Source organism: Desmodus rotundus, chromosome 7 (genome assembly GCF_022682495.2).
Source record: "Desmodus rotundus isolate HL8 chromosome 7, HLdesRot8A.1, whole genome shotgun sequence".
In the NCBI taxonomy this organism is placed as follows: domain Eukaryota; kingdom Metazoa; phylum Chordata; class Mammalia; order Chiroptera; family Phyllostomidae; genus Desmodus; species Desmodus rotundus.
The window spans coordinates 73,781,528-73,797,014 of record NC_071393.1 but is presented as its reverse complement, the minus strand read 5'-3'; the positions used below and the strand labels follow the sequence as shown (position 1 = coordinate 73,797,014).

The following is a 15,487-nucleotide window of genomic DNA, read 5'->3' as shown; positions in this document are numbered from 1 at the left end:
TAAGTAGGGGGAAGGCAATGCTTGAACAATGACTTGAGCACTTACCTTAAATAACCAGTCTTCTGTCTCTATCCTCCTGACAGACTCATTGCTTGACTCCCAGGAAGATGCCCACCTGTCACTAAGAAATCGGCCTGGCATCCTTTAGATCACAGGTGGCAAACGCAAGGCTGTGGGCCGAATCCGGCCCTCCACCTTGTTTTGTCTGGCGCAATACCTTGTTTCTACCCAGTGGCAGCACCGAGCTCTTGCTTAACTGTTAAGGAGTAGTTATATTTATACAGTCCTAAAAATTACATTCAGCCCTTTGAAGGCAACAGCAAGGCTGATGTGGCCCCCAGTGAAAATGAGTTTGACACTTCTGCCTTAGATCATTGTTTAAGTGTGAAGCACCTACATTAAAATCATATTACATGTTCATTAAAAATACAGACTCCAAGACCCCCATGTCAAACCCACTGGAACAAAACTTCTGTTGATAGAACTCAGGAATGTGCATTTTTAACAAACGATTTTTATGCACACTATGTTTAAGAATCTCTGCCTTGCAATTACAATCACAGTGAGGCAAAGTGGTTTACCAACAGTCAACCAACCCACTCAACAGCAGAGCCAGGCTACAGTCCACCCTTCCTAAGAGCCTGCTGTGATCTTTACCAGCTAGAGCCCACTGACTTGTTACTAACAAGAAAAATGATTTGACACTCTTCAGAGAGAAGTCTGGTCCAATCTTAACACTGACAGCGCCCTGCTGTGAAATAGGCAGTAAACCCTCTAGTCCCTAAAACTGCCTTTCATGCAGCAGAGGCACAAAGCTTTGTTTTAGGACTTCTGATAATTTGTAGAATCATCGTTGCTACAGATTTGTAGCCTTGAGAGAAACAACAGGACAAATACAAAAGGTGCTATTCTCATCAATCAGTGAATGGGTCTGGAAACCAAAATTTGATTATTTTGTCTCTGCTTGAGTCTCACTTGAACTCTGTGTTCCTGGAAATTAAATTCACACTCAGGGTGACTTGACAGAGCCATTCTCTCCTTTCCATTTAGCAGCCTTTGAAAGTGTTTCTTGTCTTAAGAAACTGCACAGGAGGCCCCAACAAAAAGTAGTTATAATTAAAGGTGCAAATGAACACACACAGGGATGCCCAGGAAACCAGGGAGTAAATATCACACACCCCTTACCACAAGGCAGAGGTGTCCTCAAACATTCTCACTCAGAAAATACGAAGTCACCCTTAATACAAGGCATTCTCTCAATTACTTTATTTGAAACAAGTCATAAATCACTCTATTTGGAATTTTGTTTGGAGAAAGCACAATGATCTGTTGACCTCAATAAACATTACTTTGGGCTTCTTATGCAGATCATTGGATGGAATAAGTGAAAAAAAAATGGAGGCAATTGTATCATTCATCATTCCTGGGCATGTAAACTCACTACTGCAAATTTTATAAAATCTTATTATAAAGCCATAAATGATTACGTCGTGGAGTTTGTGAATGGCAATAAGACAAATAGCAGGGGAAAACTTCCCTAAAGAAATCTGAATGGCTACTTGTGGCTTACGTCGAAATTTCAGTGGCCATGTCATACATGGGTTTAAAAAAAATGTAGTGTCTTGCTCTCACAGCTTAGAAATGATAATGGGCCCTGAAAACTCTATGAGGTGGCTCCAAAATGCTTCTAGCAAAAGCAGTTGCTGAAGTCAAGAGGTATGTGGAGAATCAGAACAATTGCACAATGAGTTTTAAGTAGAAAAAAGTAGATCTAACTTAACACACTACTTTGTCACTGGAATTGAAAAATTCTATCAAGGCATCAAGACACAACAGATAGAGTATACTAAAGCAAGATGTCAGATAAAGACACATTTTTCAAAGTCATGATCAAGTGGTTATAACATTTGAACCCCCACCTACCTTGAGGGTCCAAAAGAACACACAGGGAGCTGTGGGCGGACACCATGTCCTACTCACCCAGGTGAGAAGGCACGGGTGATATCTTTCCCCAGAAGCCTAATCAGAAGGCTCATGCAAACAGCCCATGCAGACAGCTCGATGTGTGGCCCTTGCATTTGGGTTCACAGTGAATTTTGACTGGCATCAATCTGAGAAACCTGAAGGGCAAGAGATGGGCTGATGAGCTGCTCAAAGAGAGAGAGTGAACAGCAAGCACTCCCAGAATTTAGCAGGGTCAAGGATGTGTGTATGTTTGCTTATAGTGGCTGTGGGCCAATGGCAGGAGGTCATGTCAGGGCTTGTCCAAGAGGGTCACCTGTCAGGGCAAACAGCCCTCAGCAGAGAGAAGCTGGAGGTCCAGCAGCATTCACAGGTTGAGGTTAAAGTAAGCTACTAACCAACAATACAGGCGGGCATCACCACCATCAAGAGATATACACATGACCATCCAGGCAGCATGAAGCCACTTACAATAGGATCAGTCTGTACAGCCAAGAAACCTTGGCCAGAAGCTCGAGGTGGGGAAGGAAGCCAACCAGTCTCCTTTGCCCAACTTCAAGCTTCTCTCAGGCAACAGGTCTAGACTGGGGTGTTGTGGGGAGGGGAGAATTTTTCATCTTCAGTCAAGTTTGGTGCTCTGACTCCTTCATCAGACTGCACATGTTATATATAGTAATTCCCCTTTAACTGTGAGGGATACATTCCAAGACCCCCAGTGGATGCCTGAAACTGTGGATAGTATGTACTATCCCTGTACATACCATATTCTTTTCTATACATACATACCTATGATAAAGTTTAATTTATAAATTAGGCACAGTAAGAGATAACAGTAACTAATAATAAAATAAAACAATTAGAACAATATGCCGTGGTAAAAGTTATATAAATGTGGCATTATTAAGTAAAAAGGGTAACTTGAACACAAGCACTGTAACACCAAGACAGTCTGCCTCACAACTGCGAGAGCTACTGGGTAACAAGCGGGGTGCTCACATGGCACAGAGACGCTGGACAACGGGAAGGATTCACATCCCAGGTGGGACATAGTGGGACGTCAAGAGATTTCATCATGCTACTCAGAACAGCACACAATCTTTTAAAATTATGAGTTGTTTATTTCTGCAATTCTCCATTTTGTATTTTTGGATGGTAATTGACCAAGGGCAACTAAAACCTGGAAATTGAAACTGCAGAGAAGGGTGACTACCGTATTCACTTGAGAGTGTTTATGACTGAGGAATAACCAGAAAAGCTGTACAGTTATCCATGCTGTCATGCAAGAAGGTCATATAAATGAAATTGCAATAAAAAGGAACAAACATGGATATACATGCGATTTGGATAAATCTCTAGGGAATTATGATGGATAAAAAAAACAATCCCAAAAGGTTACATACTTTTTATTCCATTTATAAAATAGCTGTGAAATGACAAAACTATAGAACTAAAGATGAGATTAGTGGTTACCAAGAGTTAAGAAGGGGGTAAGGGTGAGAGGGAAGTAGATGTGGCTATATAAGGGCAATAAGCGGACTCTTTGTGATGATGGAAATGTTCTGTATCTTGACTGTATCCATGTCAATACCCTGGCTATGACACTGTACCCCCCTTACATGCCAGGTACCATATGTATACTATTAGGAGAAACTAGGTATTGGTATATAACATGTCTCTGCATTTTTTTCCCAACAGCATGTGAGTCTACAATTATCACAAAAGAAAAAGTTTAATTTTTTTAAAGGTGTTGAAAGCTGTATGTATACCAGTGGATGACCAGCCTTTATTACACGGATTCACACTCTATCAGCTGAAGATACTGTGAAACTTTTGTAAAACCTACTACATACAGTTGTGCAAAAATCAGGGTTTTCAACCTAATTTTTTTTGGCTGTATTGGTGTATTAGTGTACTAGGGCTGCCATAACAAAGTGCCAAAAACTGGGTGCTTAAAACAATAGAAGTTAATTGTCTGATGGTTAAGAAAGCTGTAAGTACAAAATCAAGGTGTTGAAGCGCCATGCTCCCTCAGAAACCTGTAGGGGCATCCTTCCTTCCTTGCCTCTGTTGAGTTTTTGGTGGTTTGCCGGCAATCTTCAGTGTTCCTTGGCTTACAGCTGTCTAACTCCAATCTCTGCCCTATCACATAGTGTTCTCCTTGTGTGTCTTTATCTTCACGTGGCCGTCTTATAAGGATACCAGTCATGTTAGATTAAAGATCCCTCCTACACCAGTATGACCTCATCTTAAGTAATTTTATCTGCAACGACTCTATTTCCAAATAAGGTCACATTCTGAAGCACTGGGGTAGGACTTTCACATATCCTTGGGGAGGGGCACAATTCAACCCATAACACTTGTCTAGAATCAAAATATTCTGTTTGTTGTTTTCAGACCCCCTTCAATATCCCCATTTCCACACTGAGCTTCCAGGACAGACAGGTAGAAGGAGTGGTTCCCTAAAAGTTGACTGAAACTCAAGGACACCACCCTGATCTCACACATCTAGGATCCATCTGTCTACGGATAGGCAGTCAAATACCACCTGGAGCTCCCTGATGACACTACCTCTCAGCTACTATCCCATAGGCAGGGTCAGGACCCCAGGCTGCTTCTAGCAATAATTTTACTGCCTAGGATCCAAATGCCTCTAAAAGTAACAGTGACATCCCCATACACATTATGCTACTGGGTTCAAAATGTTGCCTGTCTTATTTCATTGGTTCACTCTAACTTAAATCAGGTTATAACTTCTGTCCTTCTGGATTTCCTATCAAGAGACCAGCTGTCCCTACAGATATCTGGCTTTTGTGAACATTGCTCTAGGCTACTGACTATAACTGTGAGTGTCTGAATCCTGGCTGTAGGCAAAATACATGTTCATTTTCAGAAAGCTCTTAAGCCTTATGCAAATCAAGATAGTGGCTATTTAATTAATTGTTCTATTTAATTTCCCCCAAGCATTTCATGCCATCAGTCACTAGTTACTGAGCACCAACTATATGCCAGACACTGTTCTGGGTCTTGGGGACACAGCACTGCATGAAAACAAGTCTGTCCTCATGATTCTGCATTCTAATAGGGAAGGACAAAGAAGGTAATCGCTGGGATTATGACCAAACAAACAAGGTAATAGCTGGGATTGTAACTGCTGTAGAGGAAACAACCAGGGAGATGTGAAGTGGAGGTGGACCACTTTAGATAGGCCGTCTTGGAGAAAGTGATATGAGCTGCAATTTAAAGGATGAACACAGGTCAGCCACAGGAAGCACGTAGGTAAGAACATTCCAGGGCAGAGAGAATAGCAAGAACAATGACCTTCAGTGGTACTGAACTTGACATGTTAAAGAAACTGAAAGGTGGTTTGGAAGATGTGGGGGATGTCTCTGCTTTGCTCCTCTCTACCTTTGGCCACTTGCTCTTTGCCTTCTACCTTTGCGCTATTTAACTGGACAATGCCCACATGAGTCTGGCCCAGGTTCTTCCCAGTACATGGATGCCTGGACCTTGTGCTGGCAAAACTCCTGCTCTCCCCTTTATGCCCTAGACTTGGATCAGCTGAGGACACACATCTCCCCCACCCCCTACCCATGCTTAGACTATCCTGAAAGATGGACACCAGCCATGGTGAAATCTGAAGCAGAAAACACTGAGCAGCTCACTCCCCAACCTTCCAGACATCTGAACTTCCTCCACAACACACAACTGACTGTGGGGAGGGTTGTGTTTCTCAGGACTCATCCACAGCCTTACCCAGTGACCTCCCCATAGCTTTTATAAACACTGAGGAAAGCAGAAGCCAGCTTATGACCCAAAGGCTATTGAGACCATATCCCCTGGGAGACTACAACTAACAATGGCACTAGGTCCCTTTTCTAACACAGCTTGATTTTTTTTTAATTGCGAAGTTTTCATATTAATTAACCATGAACAACTATTTATGTGTAAATACTCTTGATTTTTTTTAAAGGGATGTTTTACTTAGATAAAGGGAGGCTATCTGCTGATTCAAGAGAGTTGCAGAATTTCCTGATCCAGTGTGCTCTCTTCTGGGCCCTGTCTCTGACCGTGAGTGGCGAGCCTTTGACAGCCCTAAGGGGGTCAGCCTCCCTCACATTCCGTACCTGAGGATGACCTTCTACTCCTGACCTCTTGCTCTTTTGGCCATACTTACAGTCCTCCTCAGTGTCAGTGAGCACCTCTCCAGCTACTAGTCTATCTCTAGCTTCTGCTCAATTCTCAGGACTCTGGGCTTCAGCTGCTCTTCATTCCTGGGCGTCAGACTCTCACTGCATCAGGCCCTGCCTGGCTGTGACAGGGAGCTAATGAGCATGTCACGACCCTTCTAACTTGTTTACCTAAATGGAAGATACAAATGGTGACTATATAGATAACCTGAGATATATATATATATATCTCTAACAGGATCCTGATCATTCTTATTAAAGGACTTTAAAGATACCAAGTGACCTGGTAAATTCACTGTAAGACTTTTTAAAAGATTGTATTTATTTACTTTAAACAGAGGGCAAGGGAGGGAGAAAGATGGAGAGAAACATCAATGTGTGGTTGCCTCTTGCATGCTCCCCACTGGGACCCGGCCCACAACCCAGGCATGTGCCCTGACTGGAAATTCAACTGCAGTCCTCTGATTCTCAGGGCAGAACTCAGTCCACTGAGCCACTCCAACCAGAGCTATAAATCTTATTTTTAAAAGAGGGAATACCTCACCCTATAAATGAAGAGGAAAGGAATATTTTTTTTTTGTTTTTTTGTCACCAATAGTATTGATTTTATTCTTCTATTAAGGATAGAACATCAGAAGGATAAACTTACTGGTATTTGCCTAAGTGTACTCTTTTTTTTTTAACTTTAATTTTCTATTGTTATTCAGTTACAGTTGTGTGCCTTTTCTCCCCATCCCTCCACCCCACCCCAGCCCAAACCCCCTCCCTCCCCCACCTCCACCCTCCCCCTTGATTTTGTTCATGTGTCCTTCATAGTAGTTCCTGTAATCCCCAGAAAGGAATACTTTTAATTAGTTTATCATTATGTGAATTTGTCTAGCTGACCTACACAATATTCATTGACATTATAGCTTCATGGGAATGAAAAAATAAAATAGAAATGATAAGTCTTATCAGATGAGAATAATTTCACTAATGTGGTCCACAGAAACAGGGATGAATGGCAGAGTTTTCAGATGTTAACTCAGAACTCTGACAGCACCTTGCATTAGCCACCCTTGGGAGCAGTGACAGGGTCACGCGCTGGCTCAGAGAGTGGCCTCCTGCAAATCACTAAACTAATTGGGATTTTTTGACAGTAACAGAGAATAGAGATGGAGAGCTGCCTGAAAAGCTGCACACACTGAGGGCTTGTGATGGATTATTAGCGATTATTTAAGCTGTGGAGGCTCAGGGCTTGAAATAAATTAAGTCTGAAAGAAACTAGGCTATGGCCAAATGAAAAATTTTAATAAAACTTAAAAATATTTCCCATAGCTTTGGTCATGATCTCTCAGGCAACAAATGTTATTTGTTATCAGATGTTTGTTGCTAGGCACTTGCAGATATGAGAAGGGACAGCAAAAGGTAGAGGTTGAAGGGGGAAGAAACCTAAAATCTCATTTGCAAAATGTTCTTAATGTGTGTGTTTCAGAGATAAGTCTTAATCCTTTCGACACAGTAGGTATTCTATAAATGTGTGAATACAAAAATGTGTAGTATTTATTTATTTTTTAGGTATATTTTATTGATTATGCTATTAGTTTTCCCAATTTCCCCCCCTCTGCACCCCGCAAGCCTCCAGCATCTCCCCCTTAGTTCATGTCCATGGGTTGTACATATAAGTTCTCTGAGTCCTCTGTTTCCCATACCATTTTTGACCTCTCCCCGTCTATTTAATGCCTACCAATTTTGCTTCTTCTTCCCTGTACCTTTCCCCCCCATTCCTCCCCTCCCTCTCCCCACTGAAAACCCTCCATGTGATGTCCTGATTCTGTTCCTGTTCTAGTTGTTCGCTTAGTTTTTGTTGTTTTTCTTTTCTTTTAGGTTCATTTGTTGAGAGTTGTGAGTTTGTTGTCATATTTTACTGTTCATATTTTTGATCTTCCTTTTCTTAGATAAGTCCCTTTAACATTTCATATAATAATGGCTTGGTGATGATGAACTCCTTTAACTTGACCTTATCTGGGAAGCACTTTATCTGCCCTTCCATTCTAAATGTTGGCTTTGCTGGATAGAGTATTCTTGGATATAGGTCCTTGCCTTTCATGACTTCAAATACTTCTTTCCAGCCCCTTCTTGCCTATAAGGTTTCTCCCTCCCTTCCTTCCTTAGCTGTGACTCCAGACAGGGTTCAAAGAGGAGTTTACCATCTCGTCTCTGGGTTTTATGGAGACTTACTTTACCCTTCTGTGTTAGTCATCTAAGACACTGCATCAACCTTAAAAAGGCACAGGAAAGGGTGCCTGTAAGGTTTCTTTTGAGAAATCAGCTGATAGCCTAATGGGCACTCCTTTGAAGGTAACTCTTTCCTTTCCCTTTGCTTCTTTTATGATTTTCTCTTTATATTTAATCTTGGGTAACTTAATGATATTGTGCCTTGGTGTGTTCCTCTTTGGGTCGAACTTCTTTGGGACTCTCTGGGCTTCCTGGACTTCCTGGGAGTCTATTTCCTTTGCCAGATTGGGGAAGTTCTCCTTCATTATTTGTTCAAATAAGTTTTCAATTCCTTGCTGTTGTTCTCCTTCTGGCACCCCTATAATTCAGATATTGGAACATTTCAGGTTGTTCCAGAGGTTTGTAAGATTCTCTTCACTTTTTTAAATTCTTGTTTCTTCATTCTGTTCTGGTTGGATGTTTATTTCTTCCTTTTCTTCCAAATTGTTGCTTTGAGTCCTGGTTTCCTTCCTGTCACTGTTGGTTCCCTGAAAATTTTGCTTTATTTCACTTTGGGTATCTTTCATTTTTCAACCAAGCTCAATCAGTTCTGTGAGCATTTGATTACCAGGGCTTTAAATTCTCCATCAAATAGGTTGTCTATCTCCTCATTACTTAGCTCTTTCTGAGGTTTTGCTCTGTTCTTTCATTTTGGCCCTATTTCTTTGTTCAGGGGCCCTGTTAAGTTGTAAGGGGGAGGGCTTTAGGTATTCACCAGGCAGGGCAACCCTCCTTGCTGCGCTGAGGTGCTGCAAGTCTGGTTGTTCTGTTTGACTATTTCTTTAATTCTGTGGTTGTTGGAGTTCCATGCAGTTTGATTTTCTGGCACTTCTGGTTTATTGATTTTAGATTGGTTGTTATCCTTCTTTTGGTTGTTTGAGGAAGCGAAGGGTTTCTACCTACACCTCCATCTTGGCTGGGACTCAAAATGTCCAGTATTAAATTAATGAAGGAAATACCTTTACTTTTATTAAGGGACTGGTCTTTGTAGTGTGATTTTTTGCCTGCTGATGACATTGTGTCCTAGATCCCTGTGATTACAGAGAAAGGCATGCAAAAAAGAATAAGAATTGTCTGTTTCATTAAGGGTATAGTATGTATTGATATAATTTCCTTTTCTCCCAGGGATATGGAACTGTTGATGAATTACTTTTTAGCTGAAATGCTTGGAGTGGGAGCTCTGGTCTCCATTCTTTTCACTGATTTCCTGGCCACTCTATCTCAGGGTAATGACTCCCATGGTTTATGTTGCCTTTCAGCATAATATATTTGATTGAAACTGAATTCTGACTCTTGATAGATTGCACCAGAAAACCAAGAAACCACAATCAGAGCTAGAGGTAATATTTTAAATTATGAAAGCTCATATGGTCTATTTTGTGAAATAGTACTTGGTCATGCCATACTTGTTCCTCTTATTTTTGGATAACGTTCCTAGAATAAAAATAGGACTTTATATAAGATCATTGTTGGGTAGTGGGTCACAGGGCTCTAGAATCAGCTAGTTCTGGGTATAAGTCCTGATTTTGCCACTTGCTAACATTTTGTTTTTGAGCCAGCTTTTATTATTTTTTGAAAAACTCCTTTCTCATTGTAAAATCATAAAGAATTTAGAAAACAAAATTATGAAGAAAAGAACAGTCATATAATGTACGAGCATTTTTTCATATTAAACATGCTTTGAAGCACAATTTCATACATTTATATGCTATTTGATTATTTAATCATTTAACCATTCTTATATTTTTGGACACTGAGGGTGTTTCTTCGTTAAACCATTATGAACAGTGCTATGATAAATATCTTTTTTTAAAGTATATTTTATTGATTATGCTATCACAGTTGTCCCATTTTTTCTCTCCTTTATCCCACTCCACCCTGCATTCCCCCTCTCACCAGCATTTCTCCCTCCGTCCCCCCCAGTTCATGTCCATGGATTGTGCATATAAGTTCTTTGGCTTCTCCATTTCCCATACTATTCTTAACCTCTCCCTGTCTATTTTCTACCTACCAACTATGCTTCTTATTCCCTGTACCTTTTTCCCCATTCTCCTCCCCGTCCCTCTCTACTGATAACCCTCCATGTAATCTCCATTTCTGTGATTCTTTTTCTGCTCTAGTTGTTTGCTTGGTTTCTTGTTTTTTGTTGTTTAGGTTCAGTTGTTGATAGTTGTTTGTTGTCATTTTACTGTTCATACTTTTGATCTTCTTTTACTTAGACAAGTCCCTTTAACATTTCAAATAATAAGGGTTTGGTGATGATAAACTCCTTTAACTTGACTTTATCTGGGAAGCACTTTATCTGACCTTCCATTCTAAACAATAGCTTTGCTGGATAGAGTAATCTTGGATGTAGGTCCTTGCCTTTCATGACTTTGAATACTTCTTTCAAACCCCTTCTTGCCTGTAAGGTCTCTTGAGAAATCAGCTGAGAGTCTTATGGGAACTCCTTTGTAGATAACTCTCTTTTTATCTTGCTGCTTTTAAGATTCTCTCCTTATCTTTAATCTTGGGTAATGTAATTATGATGTGCCTTGGTGTGTGCTTCTTTGGATCCAACTTCTTCGGGACTTTCTGAGCTTCCGGGACTTCTTGGAAGTCTATTTCCTTTGCCATATTGGGGAAATTTTCCTTCATTATTTGTTCAAATAAATTTCTTGGTCTTCCTGTTTTCCTTCTAGCACCCCTATGATTCAGATGTTGGAATGTTTAAAATTGTCCCGGAGTTTCCTAAGCCTCTCCTTGTTTTTTTGAATTCTTGTGTCTTCATTCTGTTCTGGTTGAATGTTTATTTCTTCCTTCTGCTCCAAATTGTTGATTTGAGTCCCAATTTCCTTGCTTTCACTGCTGGTTCTCTATATATCTTTATTTTACTTTGTATAGCCTTCACTTTTTCCTCTATTTTGTGACTATACTACTATCTCTGTGAGCAGCCAGTTAGCAGTGTTTTGAACTCTGCATCTGATAGGTTGGCTGTCTCTTCATTGCTCAGCTCTATATTTGGAGCTTGGATATGTTCATTCATTTGGGTCATATTTCTTTGTCTCGAGGCACCTGCTATGTCATAAGGCAGGGATGCTTAGGTGTTTACCAGGTCAGCGCACCCACTTCCCTATGTTGTGGCACTGTGTGTGGGGGAGGGGAATGGGGCCAGAGAGGGAACAATGCCACTTCCTCAGCTCTGGGCCAGCTTTCAGTCACTTCCCCTGCCTCCCACAAGCAAATTGGACCTTTCTGGTGCTGATCCTTGGGTGGGTGTGTTTGTCTACGTTCTAGGACCCTGTGGGTCTCTCCAGGGAACTCTCCTCTGAGGCTATGAGTTCACTGCTGCCTCAACCCCCATAGGTTTTTTATGACGTTTTTTTTTATGGGTTTTTCAGAGGTTTTTCTTTTTTAAAGATTATTTATTTTTTAGAGAAGGGAGGGAGGGAGAAAGAGAGGGAGAGAAACATCAATGTGTGGTTGCCTTCCTCAGGCCTCTACCCCTGTTGACCCAGCTAGCAACCCAGGCATGTGCCCTAGACTGGGAATGAACTGGCAACCCTTTTATTTACAGGCCAGCACTCAACCACTGAGCCAGACCACCCAGAGCTACAGCCAGATGTTTTGAGGCTTTCTTTTCCCGTGCTAGAACCCTGGGTTGTGTGGTTTCTTTTCTCTTCCCAGTTGCTCCTCACGGTTTATCCGCACACATTTGTGGGACCATCCAGTCCTTTAGCTGCCACCTTTCCATGCTTCTTCTCCGCCCCTCCTGCCCATCTCTGCCTCTCTTACCAGTCTGAGTGAATGTTTCCTTTTTAATTCCTTGGTGGTTGGAGTTCCATACAGTTTGATTTTCTGGTAGTTCTGGTTGTTTTTTGTTTTTAAATTTGTTGTCCTTTTTTTTATTATGTGAGGAGGCAAAGTGTATCTACCTAAGCCTCCATCTTGGCCAGAAGGAGTAAGTGTTTCTTTAAAAAATTATCTTATTGTTGTTCAATTACAGTTGTCTGCATTTCTCTCCTCCCCCCATCCCAGCCATCCCCACCTCCCTCCCTTGCTTCCACCCCCCTTGGTTTTGTCCATGTGTCCTTTATAGTTGTTCCTGAAAACTCTTCCCCCCTCCCCCCCATTACCCACTCCCACCTCCCCTCTGGTTACTGTCATATTATTCTTAATTTCAATGTCTCTGGTTATATTTGGCTTGCTTGTTTGTTTTGTTGATTAGATTCCACTTATAGGTGAGATCATATGGTATTTGTCCCTCACCGCCTGGCTTATTTCATTAGCAAAATGCTCTCCAGTTCCATACATGCTGTTGCAAAGGGTAGGAGCGCCTTTCTTTCTGCTGCGTAGCATTCCATTGTGTAAATGTACCATAGTTTTTTGATCCATTCATTTACTGATGGGCACTTAGGTTGCTTCTAGCACTTGGCTATTGTAAATTGTGTTGCTTTGAACATTGGGGTGCATAGATTCTTTTGAATTGGTGTTTCAGGATTCGTAGGGTATAATCCCAGCAGTGGAATTGCCAGGTCAAAAGGCAGTTCCATTTTTAGTTTTCTGAGGAAATTCCATACTGTTTTCCACAGTGGCTGCACCAGTCTGCATTCCCATCAACAGTGCACTAGGGTTCCCTTTTCCCCATATCCTAATACTTGTTGTTTGTTGATTTGTTTATGATGGTCATTCTCACTGAAGGTGTGAAGTAGTATCTCGTTGTGGTTTTAATTTGCATCTCTCTGATGGCTAGTAATGGTGAGCATGTTTTCATATGTCTCTGGGCCCTTTTTGTGCCCTTGGCCCATGCTTTGTCACTCTAATCTGTGTGCCAAGCATGGCTTCTTTCAACTCTGTAACATTTAAAAAAAAATCATTCAGCCTCCACACTTAGATCTAAGTTTCTGACCATTTGGCCTATTGTTGGGGGAAAACAACACAGACATTTTTAATTTGGTCCAGTGCTGTCATTTTATAGTTGTGAAAATCAAGATGGCTGGTGGAGGGGAATGAAGTGACTTACGTGGGCATGTCAAGCTGTAACAAGCCCCCAGGTCTTGCCACTTCTGCCTGAGTGTTCTTTTCTTGTTAGGCTGCCTCCCAGCAGGAGGGAAATGTCTCTATAAAATTCTCTGCTGAGTCTCACAGTTCTTGGCAGACAAAATATAATATTCCCATTTCTAAAGACACATATTATTTAGTGTTTGTGAAAGCAGGGAAATTGCTTTGAATTGTCTATTCAGTTTGAGATTTGGAGAAATTGTGTTTTTCTTTCTGTCTTGTTCTGCATCTTTGAGCACTTACCTTTACAGGAGAGGGACAGTCCTTGGCTGAAATAACCTAGGCCAGGGGACTGCTTTCAGTGTCTCTGAGGGCCAGTGTGGTGTAATTATCAAGTCCTGTGATAATTGCGCTGCAGTTATTTAATTGGAAGACTTGTCTCTAATTACTTTGGAGAGTTATAGGTGATTTAGTTACTGGGCTGGAGCAGCTGCCAAGGAACAAGGTGCTGGAGGATGGGTTTAGTTTTGTTTTGAATTCTCATTCCTTCTTCTTACCCCTTCTACCGATACGCTCTGGAGGCCAACCTGGCTTTATAAAAGAGCACACCTACATTTCCTACTGTGGAATCAGTAGGAAAGCATTCCGCTTAATAGAGTAGTGCTAGAGGGGTTTGTTGATTCCCTCAGAGTATGCTGATGAGCCAGTGACTCTTTTTGTCTTCTTTTCAAATGCCTTTTGTGATTGTTACTAAAGTGATGTTTTCTAGGGTGTGGTCAATCCTTTGGGGGAGAAGAGTAACATAAATCAGTCATGAAGAGTAGGTTTGGTAGTAAAGAATCAGGAACTTAGAACTGTTTCTTGGAGGGAGTAGTTAGTAGGCAGTTTGAGGTTTGAGTCAATGGCTTTTGATTTGTGAAGTTTGAGCAAAAACTTAAAATGTCCTTAATTATGTGGCAACCATTGCTTGTTCCCTACTTAGTATACATCCTCTGATTATTCCTTTCTTAAAGGACTCTAATTTTGTTTAGGGCTCAATTCCCCTATGTAAAATGGAGTAAATCATGCATACGGTTGATACTCTACATTAGTAGACTCCCAACCATGGATTGAAAACAGTATAGGTATTTACTGAAGAAAAAATTGACATATAAGTGGACCCATGCAGTTCAAACCCGTGCTATTCTATGGCCAAGTGTATGGTGTTGAAAAGCTCAATATTTATGAATGAGTCAACTTTGCTTTTGTATGAGAACATATGCATTTTTCAGGAATGCCTTTAAAATGTCAGCTCTAAGAGTGAAAATATTTGTCCATCTGGTGTGTTTTCTGCCAAGACATTTCTCTGAAAACAAACCCTACCAAACAAATTATGATACCTTTATAGTTAAATATAAAATAGACATTGAAATTCTTATTGTCATGGTAATTTAAGATGTTTTCAGAAATGGTTGCCTTTACTTTTACCATGCTCACCTGGGAGGTAGCACCTCTTATGTATTTAGGAATTTTAAAACTGACTTTGATAGGTAGACAAAAGTGAGTCAACTCTGCCTGCCACCAACAGATGGCACTATTGGTTGTGTACTGGCTTTCTTTTCTGTTAATGTGGTAGACTCATGTTTGCTGCGCTTGTACTTAATTTTGAGGGGTTTTTATAAACGTTATTAATCTCATATATGTCTGTGAAAGTGGTAAGAAGAAGCATCTTATTGCTCCAATTTTTCTTTGTTCTTAAGAAAGTAAAGATAATAAAAGCTGAAGAGACAATGATGAATTCTGCAAGAGTATAAGAGATAACTCATTTGACACCAGGGTGTTTCTGAAGGACAAACTAAGTCATATAACACATGCCAACTCTTAACAGTACATTGCAAGAATGAAAGAAAAGTGAGGAAATGGAAAAACTTTGGAATTTGTTACTCAAGATGGAGTCAATCAGTATTAAAAGTTATGCCAATTAGCCTCATATTAATTTAGAAGACTTGGTCTGGTGAAAATGGATGGTTCCACAGGCTTGCGGACTCTTTTCATCAGCAAACCATCCATGTGAAGAGTCGTTGCTGAGTGCCTGACATCACTCCTGAGGGGTTGTCAACTCT

General features: G+C 40.9%; 1 protein-coding gene and 1 non-coding gene across 2 annotated transcripts in view; one reads left to right on the top strand and one right to left on the bottom strand.

Annotated features, from left to right (window-relative positions):
• Positions 1-15,487, top strand: part of GPR176 (G protein-coupled receptor 176) — a 98,112-nt gene that overhangs the window by 13,613 nt on the left and 69,012 nt on the right. The window lies entirely within an intron of this gene.
• LOC112312115 (small nucleolar RNA SNORA26) lies at positions 8,302-8,422 on the bottom strand. Its single transcript, XR_002975558.2, has one exon. It is a non-coding gene; the product is annotated as a small nucleolar RNA SNORA26 (small nucleolar RNA).